Here is a 16,884-nt window from a genome sequence, read left to right on the forward strand (position 1 = left end):
TAGAAAATGCTCGATATTTTTTGGGGCAAAAATACTGCAACTAAGGATTATAGAAATCCATAAATATAGTTGCTATCCAATATTATTAATGGATTTAAATTATAAAAATGGATACTGATTTATATTGTTTCCAAAATAAAATTTTGAATTTTTGCGCTTCTGACTCTATATAAAGCGGTTGGGAAAATTCTAAAATCATTTGTTTCGGTGCCGCTATTCTTTCTGATATTCTTTCTTTTTTCCTTCTTTTATTTTATTTAGGGTTTCTTATTGTTGTCTGAACGGAAGGTAGCCGGAAATGATTTTGTAATGCGACTTTGGCATTGAGAAAATGGTAAGGTACTTTGTTTATTTCAATTTCTTTCAAAAATTAATGTTTTAAATTAAGATGTTGCTGACGCATCATAATCTTTTTGCATTTAGTGTATATGTTTTACTCAGGTCGCATTAGGTTGTTGTCAAATATTAGTGTATTTTAATTTGTGTACATGATTGTGAAGGGTGAAGGAATCGTTTTCAACAAGTTCGTGCCCAAGAACTCTATCACCCGGAAATCCTCACAACACCAAGATCACAGCCGCTATCGCTCTGGCATATGGTCTTCCATATATATGGTAATTTACTTTATATTGTTTTTTCTTCCTGTTTAATTATGCAGATAAATTCAATTATTTTTCATGATCCCCAAGTTTTTGATTTTTTTTTCACTTACATACTTCGTATTTATTGACGTCCATTATATACTTTTCTTTGTAAAGGTGTTTCTGTCGTTTCAGGCCTTGATTTTTTTCTTCTAGTATTTTGTTCGTAACTTCGTTGTTGACTGATCTCTGACTGTTGGTTGCTTTGTAGGTATCCTTGAAAATAGATTGCCCCAAAGAAAGAAATATGATGGCATATTTCTAACGGGTTTTACCAGTGCCACAGTTTAATTATAACATCCACACAAGAAAAGTCTGTGAATTTCCCGCTTACCGTCCATTTTCGTAAAAAAAAAAGTTTCTTAAAAAAACTAATTATTCGATCAGTTTTGTTTTTAGAAAAGATTAAAAAAAATATTTAAAAAATAAATAATTCGACTAGTTTTGTGTTTAGAAAAGATAAAATTTTGGTTCAACCTATAATTAGGCCAGAACTTAATAGGATAAACAAATCCTTTCCATATTACAAAGCGATGGTTCTTTGTTTGTCACTGAGTGTTGATATGAATATGTTTCTGTTGTGTTGGCAATGGGAGTTGATCGAGCAGTTGTACTGGAGATGTTCTTTGCATGCGACAAGAATGAGGTGTTCTTTACACGTCTGGAAATAAAAGTTCATCTAAAATTTGCTTCGGTAATCCTGAAAAATAATACATCCAGAAAAGATGAATGATTTTTTTCTGAAGATTTGTTTTACTATATTTCCAAATCTGATCATGTAAAATTTTATTATGCAGCTTCATCCAGAGAAAGGAAATTCTTTACCCTTCTATCAATTGATATCCAGAACTCTCCCTAACTTTCTAGCCTAAGACCCACTCTTGAACACTCTATAATTCGACTTTTGACTATTTCTAAACATTTCTACTGTGTTGACTCTAGATGTTTCTTGATATCTTTTACAAACTTCAACTTTGCTAGACTCAAAATATTGAGACATATTCAACCTCGATAATAAGGTACCCCAGAAGCTGGGATTCAATGCTCTACACTAAGACCTAATAGGGAGGCGCCATTGCTTTGATATGATATGATAGATAATGGAGTCATGCACTTAAAACATTTGAACTATTGATAGATTTACATATTTTTGGTTGATTAACGCGATATTTGTTATAAGTTTTCCTCGGCAATACCATATCAGTTATTTTGCTATATTACCGAGTAGTTCATAAGTTTCCTCCGATTACATTTGCCCAAATGTGTTAGTTTCTTCTTCTAAAATCATGGATTTAATTTAATTTGTTGGGTTAAAGAAAAGATAATTAATATATTTTTTTTACTAATCATTTTTTTGGATCGGTTCTTTTTTACTAATCATACATAATCATGGATTTAGTTAGCTTGAAAATTTTGCATACATAATCATCTTCACTAAATTTTTTACTTGGAGCGTATTGGGTTGCATTTGTTTGTTGCTCCTAAAACTTTATAACTTCGAAGAGGTACAAAACTTGCAAAGGACAAGGTGTAATAAGATGTCCTCGGTGCTAGGTACTATAATTACCAAAAATCTAAATATCACTGCAACAGAAACTAATGGTGAAATATAAAAAAAGAAGGAACTAATGGTGAAATGCAAACATTACATAAGAGGTTCATCTTATGGATTAATTTGGAACTCATTCCTAACATCAAAATCTATTCATACACGAAACTAATTTAGTGAAGTAGTTTGATCATTTGCACATAGAAATAAGTGTTTGAATAAGATAACGCGAAGTCGTTTTTGATTACACGGAACTTAAAGGAATAGGAATAACATGAGCATCTTCAAGCAAAGGAAGTAAGTTCGTGTCACTTAAACAAGGAATGGGATATCAAACTTTTTTTTTGAATCAGATCTGTTGGGTATTCAAAAAGACAAGATCACAAAGATTAGACTGAAAGTTTATCATCCCAGTTCTCGGATTTCCACTTTTAATTTTTTATAATGTCAAAATTAAGAAAAGAAGAAGTAAAAGTATTTCTGCTTAATATGTAAACGACAACATGGAAATAACAGTGAAATCGTGGTGCCAACTAAAGTTTGAGAGGAGGAGATAAAGATGGACAAGCATATATAAGCCGCATAACAACACATGTACAATCACTGATACGTGGTTCAGAGACAGACAAAGATCGCTGCTTCTTGGATAACGGATTCTATCGGGTTTAATCCCGTGCGAGAATCTAAGGGATGTCCTTCAACGAATCTATCATTTAGTTGAGTACTTTTCCAATTGATATAATCCTGGCCTAGATCCAATCTAATACATCACATGGGTTTAGGAAATTACGCTATATATTTTCAAAGCTATATTTTGTACGATCTTTTAGTCCAAATATTTCATTTGATGTATTTAAGCGGTAAATGTTAATTATTTCCAACTTGAGGAGATCTATTTGTGATGTAATTAATACTGTAACAAGGTAATTTGTTTATGTATCTTGGGTATTTTTGAAACAACTATGTTGTATTGAGTGCTAATTAATAATCCATGTAGGGAAAAACATTCTTCTGCGAAGCAAAAGTAGTTAGTTTCGTTGAAGGATTGGTATTACATGAATTGAGCTAACTGTAACAGGAAAATCGTACACAAGGATAATCAGTCATACTACATTGGATGGCACGGTCAACTAAACCATTATACCTATCTATTATACAAAAATGCTTAACATAAGAAAATAATGCGAGGTGCGAATGATTAACTTTACTTGTGTATGTAGGCACAAAATTCATTTTAGAGTGGTGGATCACACTTCCGATAAAGTATTTTTTCTTTTGGACAAGAAAAACAACAGAAGATTTCATGGGCGATATCGTGGAGGAGCTCTGTAAGAAGGCAATGAAAGTAATTTATCCTAATAACTACTACCTTTAACGGTGATAGTGATATGTTTACAATAGAAATATACTGATATATATGCAGAAAAATGTCAAGGGGAATAATTTAGAAGACAGTTTCGGGTTGATTGATGATATGATGGACCAGACATATTTTTTCGATGTGTTATTTTCAGGATTCCATATGAAAACTCGGTCAAACAGGTTCATGGTCTTGAAGGTCATTAGACGTACTTTTATTGTACATCTAAAACAACAATCGTTCCTTACCAAGACACAAAATAACACTTCACGATCAGGACAAAGAGGATGTGGAAGAATATACTAAGAAGAAGTTTCTTTTCATTACATCGTCTCCCGAAGTTTATATTTCTTTTATCCATCCTTTTTGTTTATTTTATTTTACATTGTGCAATAAAATATTTGAGCTGGTGTGCTTAAATATTTGTTTTCTGAATTTATTTTCCAAAAGCAATAAACAGACCCGTGCATCGCACGGGTGACAAACTAGTCTATTAACACAAAATTAAGTCTAAATACAATGAAATGAGCCAGGGTGATTCAAAGGAACGTATTTGGGGTCACCGACCCAATAAATATTTAAAAATTATCTAGACACCAATATAATTCATAATTTTGTATTTCCTCTGTCTTTTTTATATGTCCTCTGTTCAATTTTGGTATGTCTTATTTTAGCTCGCGAAATTGTGGTATAACTAGATTAATTGGAGTATATTATCTAATAAAACAAAATAGGGTCATTAGAAAGTAAAACCCAAAGCCCTTTATCTATATATATTCCCAAATGACTGAACTACCTTTGTTTAATTAGCACTGATAAATTTGTTTAACTTAATTAATGTTGTAAGTTTAATTATTAGGATTCGAAGTTATGAAATCATTTTTAGATGAATTGAACTTATGGATTATGTGGGAGATTTTTGATAAAAAAAGAATTATGTTTTGATAATTTTGTTTGCAACAAAAATGAACTACACTAGCCAAACACTTCTAAAAGGAGGGTTGCAATGATGTTTAACGGTTTCATTCTCAAAATTACTATGGTCATCATCACTTTCAGAACTGAAAGTATGAAAAGTCGACAAGGTCGACAAACAAAGAAGATAACGACCATAATTAGCCGCATGCTAACAATAAAAGATAATGCCGGCTAAATGAGTTTTAACATACATAATTTTTTTTTTTACAAATGCTCAATTGGTCGGAAAGGTAATAGTTTCTTAACCTATCAGACTTTAATTCCCAAAGTGGAGCGCCCTGCTACTCCAATTGACTTTAGACCCATTAGCTTATCTAATTCCACATATAAGCTTATTTCTAAGCTTATGGTGAATCGTATGAAGCCAATCATCTCTAAAATTATTTCGCCATTTCAGGCTGCTTTTGTGCCAGGTAGACATATTAAGGATAATATAGTTCTATCCCATGAATTACTAAATACAATGAAGAAGAACAAAGATAGATATGGTGTTGTATCTATAAAACTGGACATGTCTAAGTCTTTCGATCGGCTCGAATAAAATTTTCTTATTGATATTTTCTCGAAATTAGGTTTTGCTAAAGCTTAGTGTGATATGAATTTACAATGTATTAATACCTCAACTATCTCTTTGCTTCTGAATGGAACTCCATGTTCTCCTTTTCATCCATCAAGGGGCCTTCGTCAAGGTGATCGTTTGTCTTCCATATGTTTATTATTTGTATGGAGGCTTTGTCTAGGCTTCTTCTACATGCAGAAAGTGACAAGTTGCTTCATGGTGTTAAGCCTGCTAGATCTGGACCTTCTATCTCACATCTTTTTTTTCACAGATAATGTCCTCTTATTTTTGAAAGCTAAATTGTCTGACCTTAGGTACGCTCAAGATATTCTTTTGAGGTTCAGCCGCGCTTCTGGTCAGGTAATCAACCCTATCAAAAGTGCTATATCTTTTAGCAAAAACATTTCTAGGAGTAGACAAACTGAGATAGCTAACAAATTAACACTATGATGCTCACTGACAGATACTTATGGATACCATTATTTCTTAATAGATCCAAGGTTTTGTGTTTTCAAACATTAATGGAACAGATGCAGAAACACTTAGATGGTTGGAAAAAAAAATCATTCCCAAATTAGGAAGATAAATTCAAACACAGTCTGTTTTAAATTCAGTTGCTTCTTATTAAATGATATCTTTCCTTATTCTTGATTCTGTTTAAAAACAATTAATACGCTACAACGTAGATAATAGTGGGGGCATCACCCAAAAAAGAAAGGTTTTAATCCTAAGGCTTCGAAAGGTTTCCAAAATACATGGTCGTATGGGTTTCAAAAAATTTCGAAAATTCAATTTAGCCATGCTTACAAACATGGCATGGAGGATGGTAACTCAGCTTGAGGCTTTGAGTTCTCAATTTTTGAAATCCAAGTATTTCCCAAAGTATAAACCTTTACTCGATTGGTAGGAAAAAAAGTTATTTGGATTTGAAATGCTATCACCAGAGATTTAGAAATAGTTAGGAAATATCACATATGGGAGGTTTCCAATGGTCAGGATATAAGTATCTAGCAGGATAATTTTGCAAATATGATGCCACAACCTATTACTAGGCCAACTGAGTATCATTTGCAAGATTATACTCAAATCTCTAAACTTATAGACCTCTATTCAAGTCAATGGGATGAAGCTGCTCTTGCTGAACTATTTACCACTGAACAAATAAAACAAATTCAGTCAATTAGAATCCCTTACTCTGGGGATGACTGTATTGGGTGGTCTCTTACCAGATCTGGTGATTTATCTACCAAATATGTGTACAAAAATATTGTTAGGTAATCAATGTTCAGCTACTAGTTCACAACAAAAACACTGGCTCAGGTTATAGCACATGAACATTTTACCTAAATTCGGATTGTTTCTTTGGAAGTGTCTTCAAAATATTTTGTCTTTAAAAAATTATATGTTTCATTTAACATTGTGGAAAATGATCTGCGTCCTCTTTGTGGTTTATATTTAGAGTCTTTTGATCATCTATTTGCATTATGATTTTTCCAAAACCATATGATTTCAATTATGTCCTCAAGTTTTTGCAATGGTTCATCAGTTTCAATCTCTCAATGAATTGGTTACTTCACATGCTCAGAAAACTCTTACTTTTTATATTGTTATTATGTGGAAAATATGGAAAGCTCATTGTAGTGCTAGTATGGAAAACAAGCGAAAATGTCATGTAGTCACTATTTATCAAGTCTATATTTTGTTAGAGTACTTGACTCAAACGAAGAACCTTTACTTGAATATCCAGAAAAATGTCTTCGCAACTGCAACTGTAGTTACCTAAAATCGGTCAGAGGCTAAAGTGTGATTCTAGGGTTTCTGAATGTGAGTTACGAGAGGTTGAGAAGGAACAGTCTTTACCTAAACCACGCATAGTGGCCTTTTAAAGGATGCTTCAGTCACAGGAGAGGTTTAGGGCTGGTCTTAGGGAGGGAAGCAGACGAAGAGAGAGATCATAGAATTTTAGGGTTTGAAGAAGAATTGCTCTGAGAGGTTATGAGAAAGATTTTAATAGCTTGGAGAAATAAAGGACTTATTTTTATCTGAATTCTCTAATCTCAGGTCGGTGAAGATAAGGATTGATTTCCGTGCCGTGCGGAGCAATTCTCACGTCTCTTCAGGAATATATAGAGATAAACTAGGTTAAGTTTATCTCATTATTCCACCGCCTTTACTCTCTTATGCGATGAGAAATAATCCGGGTATTTCTCACACGTGCCGTAGACCGCCAGACCAAAACCCTAATTGTTATCCCCCCAAGTTGCGTGAAGCTAAGTCAGCCTTTGTGATGATGTGTTGAGAAATAAAAATATTATGTTTAGCCGAGTTGGCTAAGATAGAGAGATATTCTCTCATTTGTGAGAACGACTAGGATGAGTCACGTGAAAAGGCATGGAATGACTCATGAATCGTGTGCAGAGTGTGAGAGAAGCTAAGATTGAGATCCATCTCTCCATGTCCAATCACATATGTCATGTAGAGACCATATTATTGCTTTTGGGTCCCTTTGTTGAGCATGCAGAGCTCAAGAGAGCTTATCCACGTTTTTGGATAGACATGTATACTTCATGCTAAAATTACTAGACGTGAGTATGTTTGAGAGGCTGAGAAATAGTCTTGAGCCTTAGGTAAGGCGTGTCCCTATTATGGGGAATATTCGGCCCTGTCTGAGATTTCCCGAGAGATTTGAATCTCACTGAGATTTTGCGAAGAGATGTAAATCTCTCCTGGATTGTGAAAAGAGATGTGAATCTCTTTGAGATTTTGTGAAGATATGTAAATCTCTCCGGGATTTTGAGAAGATATGTGAATCTCTTAGAGATTTTGCAGACAGATGTGAATCTCTCCAAGTTTTTGCGGAGAGATATGAATCTCTCTGGGTTTTTGCGGAGAGATGTTTATCTCTTCGAGATTTTGGAGATACATTTGAATCTCTCTGAGATAGATTTTGTAAAGAGATGTGAATCTTTCCGAGATTTTGCAGTCGTATCAAAATCTCAACAAGGATTTTGTTAAAAAATCCAAATCTCTCTGTGGTTAGCTTGGACTCGTCCTGAAGAGAGAGAAAAGGATTTGTACGACCGATTAATGTCACCACGTGACTTTGGATCACTTGTATTTGACCATCGTATCTTGCATAGATGTGCTAGGAATCAATTGTGTCTGTATTTATGGGGCCGACAAGACCAGTGTATCTCGAAAGGATGTTATGGGAGTCTGTCAAAAGGGTCCGGAGGCAGAATAACTAGTGTATGTTGCGGGGATGTACTAGGAATCAGTCCTAGATCTCAATTGGGGTGAGTTGTGCTTACATGAGACATATATGTTTCCGCTCTGGGTCATAAGTCCGTCGAGGACGTTTTTACGTATCTACAGAGACTACATGACCAGCAGTATCTCGTCGAGGATGTATACTAGGAATCATAACATCACAATCAGCTGCGTCTCGCGAAGACATGTTGTAATTGTGGATGTTATTGAAAAAGCAGGGGTACAACAACCACACCCAATATGTCGATTAGCAATCTGTATGGACTAACTCCAATATACTTTCAAGGGAATCAACTAGACTCAATCTTGATAAAGTATATCAAAGAGTTATATCTCACTTTCTCGATTCAATTATTTACTCAAGCAAATAGAAATCTGCGAGTCTAATTGAATACAAGAGAAATCACTTGAACGGTACCAAAGACCAATGTTCAAGTATCAATCAATTTCAATCAACAACCAAATGTCGGATTTCCAATTGATTGATTCAAACGCACAACCTGTGATATTTCAATTATATAACAAAATATAATGCGGAAAAGAAATAACACAGACACAACAATTTTGTTGACGAGGAAACCGCAAATGCTAGAAAAACCCCGAGACATAGTCCAGATTGAACACACACCATATTAAGACGCTACAGACACTAGCCTACTACAAACTAACTTCGGCTGGACTGTAGTTGAACCCCTATCAATCTCATACTGATCCAATGTACAGTTGCGCTCCTTACGTCTCTGATCCCAGCAGGATACTACGCACTTGATTCCCTTAGCTGATCTCACCCACAACTAAGAGTTGCTACGACCCAAAGTCGAGGACTTTAATAAACAAATCTATATCACACAGAAAAGTCTATGATAATAGATAAATCTGTCTCCCACAAAAATACCCACAAGTTTTTGTTCCGTCTTTTGATAAATCAAGGTTAACAGGAACCAATTGATAACCCGAACTTATATTCCCGAACAACAACCTAGATTTATCAATCACCTCACAATAATCTTAACCTACGCGGCGAAAGAAGATATTGTGGAATCAAACACGATGAGACGAAGATGGTTGTGACAACTTTAGATATAATCAGCAAGATCAGATCACACAACTACAAGAAAGTAGCATCAGTCTGGATTCACAATCCCAATGAAGTCTTCAAGTCGTTAACCTGGTTTACAAGAAGAAACCTTAGGTTAAAGGAGAATCAACTCTATCTAATAAAACTAGTATCACACAGGAGGTGTGGGGATTAGGTTTCCCAGTTGCTAGAGTTCTCCCTTATATAGTCTTTCAAATCAGGGTTTGCAAGAAATGTTAGCTTAGTAACAAAGCATTCAATATTCACCGTTAGATGAAAACCTGATTAGATTCAAGCTAATATTTTTCAACCATTGGATCGAAAACTTATCTTGTTACACACAAATGAAATGCACGATTTTAGGTTTGTGTAACCGTACCCAAAAATGTACATTTGTTAGTTCAATAGTAGTTAACCAAATGGTTAGCCATATGAGGACTTTCATATCAACCGTATTCTTCTTCACCATAACTAGTTCAAATAACTCAAATGAACTAGTTAGACATTTGTTCGATTGTATAAATCTTATATAACTATACAAGACACAATCGAAGCAAAAACGATTTGATTCACTCGAATAGATTCATGAACTTTATAGCCATGGTTTGCAATTTGCATTCCTTAGTTAATTATAAATATAAGTTCAAAAATAATCGTCTTTAGATATAACCAACTCAAGTACGTGGACTTAGTTGGCGGACTTAAGTTCCCGGAAGGAGTTCACAAACTCCAGCAGATATTCTCGGGATGAGAACCCCCGCCAGTTTGCAGACTGGGTTCGTGGACTGAGTTCACGGTCTGAGCTCACTTCTCTTGTTCATGTTTTCCTGATCAACAAAGTACGCATACTTTGGTTCAAGGAATAAGGACTTATACATATATGTGTTGCCACTCAATGCTTATATCCAACAATGGTTATATAATCTAAACTCTCATTTCAACATTGAAACATTCTTAAAGGATGTTATATATTTGTTATTCACAAACCATTTTTCGTCAAAGCCATTTTCAAAGTGATTGAAACATAACATGACTTTCGTCACTAGGTAAAGATGAACTTGGCCAAAGCGAAAGCTTACCAACACATTTTTCGAGAAATAGATAAGCGAGATAAACTCAGATCGAAATAGAAAATGTGTATAATTAAAGTCTATATAGCAAAACGACTTTTGTCTCAAGATAGAAGATAGAGTAGATAAACTTTTGATTGATAGATAAGTTCAAGTCTCCACATACCTTTTAGTCGATGAAGTTCCACCGGTTCCTTGAATAGTTCTTCGTCTTGTATGATGATCGCCATGGAGTTCTTGAGCTCAACTACACTTTCTATCCTAGGCCGAGACTTAGCTATAGTATACTAGAAATCAAGACTTATAGTTTTGATCACTAACATTGACAAACATGCTTGAGATAGCAACGCATGCGAGTTCGACCGAGCAGTGCTCTAACAATCTCTCCTTTTGTCAATTTTAGTGACAAAACTATCAATACATATGGAATACAAAAACAAATGAATAAACTTTTGTAGCTCCTATTCCACATGCCTAATCTTCAAAATTACTCGAAATCTTCGTCACTTCCAAGTACTCCAATGATCCCAAAGGTTGTAAGTTCAGCATCATCGTTGTTGAAAATCCGTAGCTATAACAATGAGAAAACAAGTATTCTCAATCATTGTTATACAGTGTGATAGTATTATTACACATCATCAAAGTTAAATTGTATCACAACTTCGACAACAATGCTATGGTGATACGTATCACTCCCCCTTAGTCAATGCTCCATCTCACATGGAAACCACCCCTCCTTACATAATGATCCGAAAACCATATGTATTTGTAGTGTGAACTACATATTAATTCTCCCATTTTTTTTCAATAAAATTAGCAAAGGTACAAAAACGGGATCCTAATGAAATTTCCAAAAGAGACATTTCATGACCAAAAGAAAGCACATATCAACTTGTTTAGATGCAATCATAAAGCCGAAGTTAAATGCTTTCATCAGGAGTTCATAAAGATACAAGATAACTCCTATAATATTCCACAACCACACTCCCCACAAAGATTTGGCAATTGAGCAAAAGTTCAATTAAGAACTCTCCCCCATAATATGTCATTCCCGAAAGAACAACAAGAGCAATCTTAATTTCAAAATAAAAGAAGGATTTCTTTGGGAATAACAAATCATAGACGAATATGAATTTGAATCCAAAAATATTCAATTAGATTAATCACAAGAGAACCCATAATTAATCTAATCGAAAATATACAACCAAATTAACCACAAAAAGTGATGAACTTAATTGATCATGCTCGACATAAGAGAACTTATGGAGCCTCACAGTATAACATAAAAATATGGATCAGGGAATATCAATACTGCGGAATAAACAAGGATTCATTCTATTTTCCATCACTATTCGCACAATGACATACAATATACATAATCCTCGTAAACAAAATATTTTAACCAATCTTTTATCAATAAATGACATAATAGGCTTAACTTTGTATTGTCAAAAGTTCATTCATTCTTTTATCAATACATGCATATCGACATACGAAAGACTTAATTTTTGACAAGGTATGGGACAATCATAGTTCACGGACGCAAACACACATATCCCATAAAAAATTACAATATATAAAACCATAAAGATTAATACTGCAAAAATCATCTTCCAAACAATTTTAGAATTTAAACAAATAAACCTAAAAACATGACGATGAAAACGTTCGACATAGCTGTGTGTAAGCACAATAATGGCTATTCCAAACTCTAGTTATTCTTCTACACAAAACAAGAAAATAGAAGATTTACTAGACAAATAAAACTCCTATAAATAATTTCACTTACTTTGAATACTCTTCTCATATTCTCTGTATTCATCAAGCTCATCTTCGATCAAATCAATTCTAGATTCCAGATTATCCATCTTTTCTTCAAGTCTCTTGGAAGAGGCTTCAAGTTCACTTTTCAGGGCACGAACTTGTTCCAAGATGATATTCATGGTTAAAGAGAGCTTATCAAAATGATAAACAGAGATGTTTCCGTCCAGAGAAGAACCATGATTGTGGCTCATCACATTATCAGAAGAATCAAACCGTATCTTCTTAGATGGAAAGAGAACAGTCCAAACATCATTTTCTTTGCTTGAAAGACTTGAAGAGGACATGATAGAATAGATAGATGAAATGTTTATGCTAAGGAGAAAAACTTCATTTTAAAAGGAGCTGAGGATAGGAGATAAATATCCAAAAAGACCTTTGACCAAAAACCTAACAAAATTTGGTTATCCTCAGAAAAGGTCTTAAGGAGGAAACCGTTTGAAAACATAAATAGTTCTGAGCTAAAATAAATTGAAACAATCAAAAGAAATATTTCATCACAACCCTCTTGAAGATTATGATTTTTGTCTAAGAGGGATAGACATAAATCATCAATACAACATTACAGACTCTAGTTGTTCCAATCCACTACAGAACTTGGTAACTTCTTATGAGGGGATGAAGTATTAGTTATACCTTGTTTCTGTCTTGTTTTTACGAAAGAAGAGTTATGCAAATCATCCTTTCTTTATTTTAGTACAAGTTTGAAAACTTTGATTGTTGATTTCGTAAACTATGCATTCTCTTGGAAATCTCTTTTACAAAGGATGAGGGTTTTGTATGAGATTTAGTTTTCTTCTTCTGCAAACAATGTTTGACAGAGGAGAGCTTTTCCTGTTTCTTAGTGCCACAAGTTTTAAGATGATCCTGATAAACATATGAGGAAATCACAAGATTAGGTACGTTCTTGTGATTTTCTATATGATCCTTGTCGTCTAAGTGATTTACGAATGATATAGAATCAGGAGAAATTTGCTGACAATTTTTAAGTGGCATAATCGAAGAGGTTGGATATGTCTTGTAAGAATCATGATTGCAACTGATCATATCCAATTTTAAATTAGAAAGTTGACATTCCATATTTTCAATCCTTTTAATTAAGACTTTCTTTTCTAGTTGAAGAATTTCTGAGGAAGTAAGATTGTTTATCATGGAATAATCAGGACTGTTAGGAGGACAAACATGATTGTCAGCAAAAAGACTCAGGACAGTAGTCAAGAGTAGCCATCCATGCTTTAGTCATCTCACTCAACTTCGTATCAGGATATTTAGAAGTATCATGAACACTTCTATAGTACTTGAAACTAGTATTGTTAACATAGTTTTTCTGAACTTTTTTATTGATTGACTGAGCTTTCTTTTGAGACTTTCTTTTACTCTGTCTAAGAGATTTCTTAAGATGTTGTATAAACAGTGACGGTGTCGAATTAAAGCAATTCTCATCCCTTTTATCAGTCAATTTAGGACGTCGAGACTTATGATCAGATGCAGCAACATGGTTGCTAAGCAGATGACGCTTCTCTCTTCGTTCAAGTTCAAGATCGAAAATTTTCAACTTACCAGCTAGGGAATTTCTGGAAAGCGTATTAAGGTTATTTCCCTCAACGATGGCATGCTTCTTAGAATTGTATCTAGATGGCAGCGATCTGAGAATTTTCATCACAATGTCCTTTTTAGGAATAGTCTTATCCAATGCAAAAGATGCATTAACAATTTCATACAATTTGTGATTAAACTCATCAAATGTATCTTCATCTGCCATACGAAGGTTTTCCCAATCAGAATTAAGGTTTTGAAGCCTAGCTTCCTTTTCACTGGTATTACCTTAGAATACGGTTTCTAAGATATCCCATGCATCTTTAGACCTATGCAATTTGACACATGGTTCTGAAGATTTGGGGTAATGGCATGTATGATGGCATTCAAACCGTCGGAATTTTTATTTTGCAGCAAGTATCTCGACATGAATGTATTCACCAATATTCTTGGGAACATTTACATTTCCTACTGCCACAACGGGAGCATCATATCCATTAACTACATATACCCATGATTGAAAATCACGTGCTTAAAGAAAAACTCGCATAGCAATTTTCCACCATAAGTAATTAGATCCATCGAAGACTGGTGGTACGTTAATAGAGATAGCACCTATGTCCATAAAGTCATATCGCTACAAACACAGACTTGTAAGGCCTTTAAACGTGTTTTCCAGCTCTGATACCAATTGAAAAAGCGGGGGTACAACAACCACACCCAATATTTAGAGTAGAAATTTGTATGGACTAACTCCAATATACTTTCAAGAGAATCAACTAGACTCAATCTTAATAAAGTATATCAAAGAGTTCTAATATCTCTATTTCACAATGTAATCAACAAACCGAACAGATAGAAATCCGTGAGCCTGATTATTATGTGAAATAACTTGAACGGTACCAAATACCAATGTTCAAGTGTCAATCAATGTAAATCAACAACCAAAGGTTGGATATTCTAATTGATTGATCTTAATGCACAGCCTGTGATATTTCAATTATATAACAAAATATAATGCGGAAAAGAAATAACACAGACACCAGAATTTTGTTAACGAGGAAACCGCAAATGCAGAAAAACCCCGGGACCTAGTCCAGATTGAACACACACTGTATTAAGCCGCTAAATATACTAGCCTACTACAAACTAACTTCGGTCTGGATTGTAGTTGAACCCTAATCAATCTCACACTGATCCAAGGTACAGTTGCGCTCCTTACGTCTCTGATCCCAGCAGGATACTACCCACTTGATTCTCTTAGCTGATCTCACCCACAACTAAGAGTTGCTACGACCCAAAGTCGAAGACTTTAATAAACAAATCTGTATCACACAGAAAATTCTACGATAATAGATAAATATGTCTCCCACAAAAATACCTACAAGTTTTGTTCTGTCTTTTGATAAATCAAGGTGAACAGGAACCAATTGATAACCCGGACTTATATTCCCAAAGAACATCCTAGTATTATCAATCACCTCACAATAATATTAATCGACGCGACGAAAGAAGATATTGTGGAATCATAAACGATGAGACGAAGATGTTTGTGACTTTATATCTTGCCTATCGGAGATAACAATCTCAAGCCAATCGTTACGATTGTACTCAACAAGATAGAATTAGCAAGATCAGATTACACAACTACAAGAAAGTAGTATCGGTATGGCTTCACAATCCCAATGAAGTCTTCAAGTCGTTAACCTACAGGGTCTCGAGAAGAAACCTAAGGTTAATGGAGAATCGACTCTAGCTTATACAACTAGTATCACACATGAGGTGTGGGGATTAGGTTTCCCAGTTGCTAGAGTTCTCCCTTATATACTCTTTCAAATCAGGGTTTGCAATCAATGTTAGCTTAGTAACAAAGCATTCAATATTCACCGTTAGATGAAAACCTGATTAGATTCAAGCTAATATCTTTCAACCCTTGGATCGAAAACTTAGCTTGTTACACACAAATGAAATGCACGATTTTATGTTTGTGTAATCGTACCCAAACATGTACATTTGTTGGTTCAACAATAGTTAACCAAATGGTTAGCCATATGAGCACTTTCATATCAACCATATTCTTCTTCGCCATAACTAGTTCAAATGACTCAAATGAACTAGTTAGAGAGTTGTTCAATTGTATAAATCTTATATAACTATACAAGACACAATCGAAGCAAAAACGATTTGATTCACTCGACTAGATTCATGAAATTTATAGCCATGGTTTTCAATTTGCATTACTTAGTTAATTATAAATATAAGTTTACAAATAATCATCTTTAGATATAACCAACTCAAGTACGTGGACTTAGTTGGCGGACTTAAGTTCCCGGAAGGAGTTCAAAAACTCCAGCAGATATTCTGGGGATGAGAACCTCCGCCAGTTTTCGGAATGAGTTCACAGCTCTTGTTCTGGTTTTCCTGATCAATAAAGTACGCATACTTTGGTTCAAGGAATAAGGACTTATACATATATGTGTTTCCACACAATGCTTATATCCAACAATGGTTATATAATCTAAACTCTCATTTCAATCATTGAAACATTCTTGGAGGACGTTATATAGTTGTTATTCACAAACCATTTTTCGTCAAAGCCATTTTCAAAGTGATTGAAACATAAAATGACTTTCGTCACTAGGTAAAGATGAACTTGGCCAAAGAGAAAGCTTACAAACACATATTTCGAGAAATAGATAAGCGAGATAAACTAGGATTGAAATAGCAAATGTGTATAATCAAAGTATATATAGCAAAACGACTTTTGTCTCAAGATAGGAGATAGAGTAGATAGATTTTTGAGTGATAGATAAGTTGAAGTCTCCACATACCTTTTAGTCGATGAAGTTCCACCAGTTCCTTGAATAGTTCTTCGTCTTGTATGATGATCGCCATGGAGTTCTCGAGCTCAATTACACTTTTTTATCCTAGTCCGATACTTAGCTATAGTAGACTAGAAATCAAGACTTATAGTTTTGATCACTAACATTGACAAACATGCTTGAGATAGCAACACACGCGA

The sequence above is a fragment of the Papaver somniferum genome, unplaced genomic scaffold (genome assembly GCF_003573695.1).
Source record: "Papaver somniferum cultivar HN1 unplaced genomic scaffold, ASM357369v1 unplaced-scaffold_118, whole genome shotgun sequence".
NCBI classification, from domain to species: Eukaryota; Viridiplantae; Streptophyta; class Magnoliopsida; order Ranunculales; family Papaveraceae; genus Papaver; species Papaver somniferum.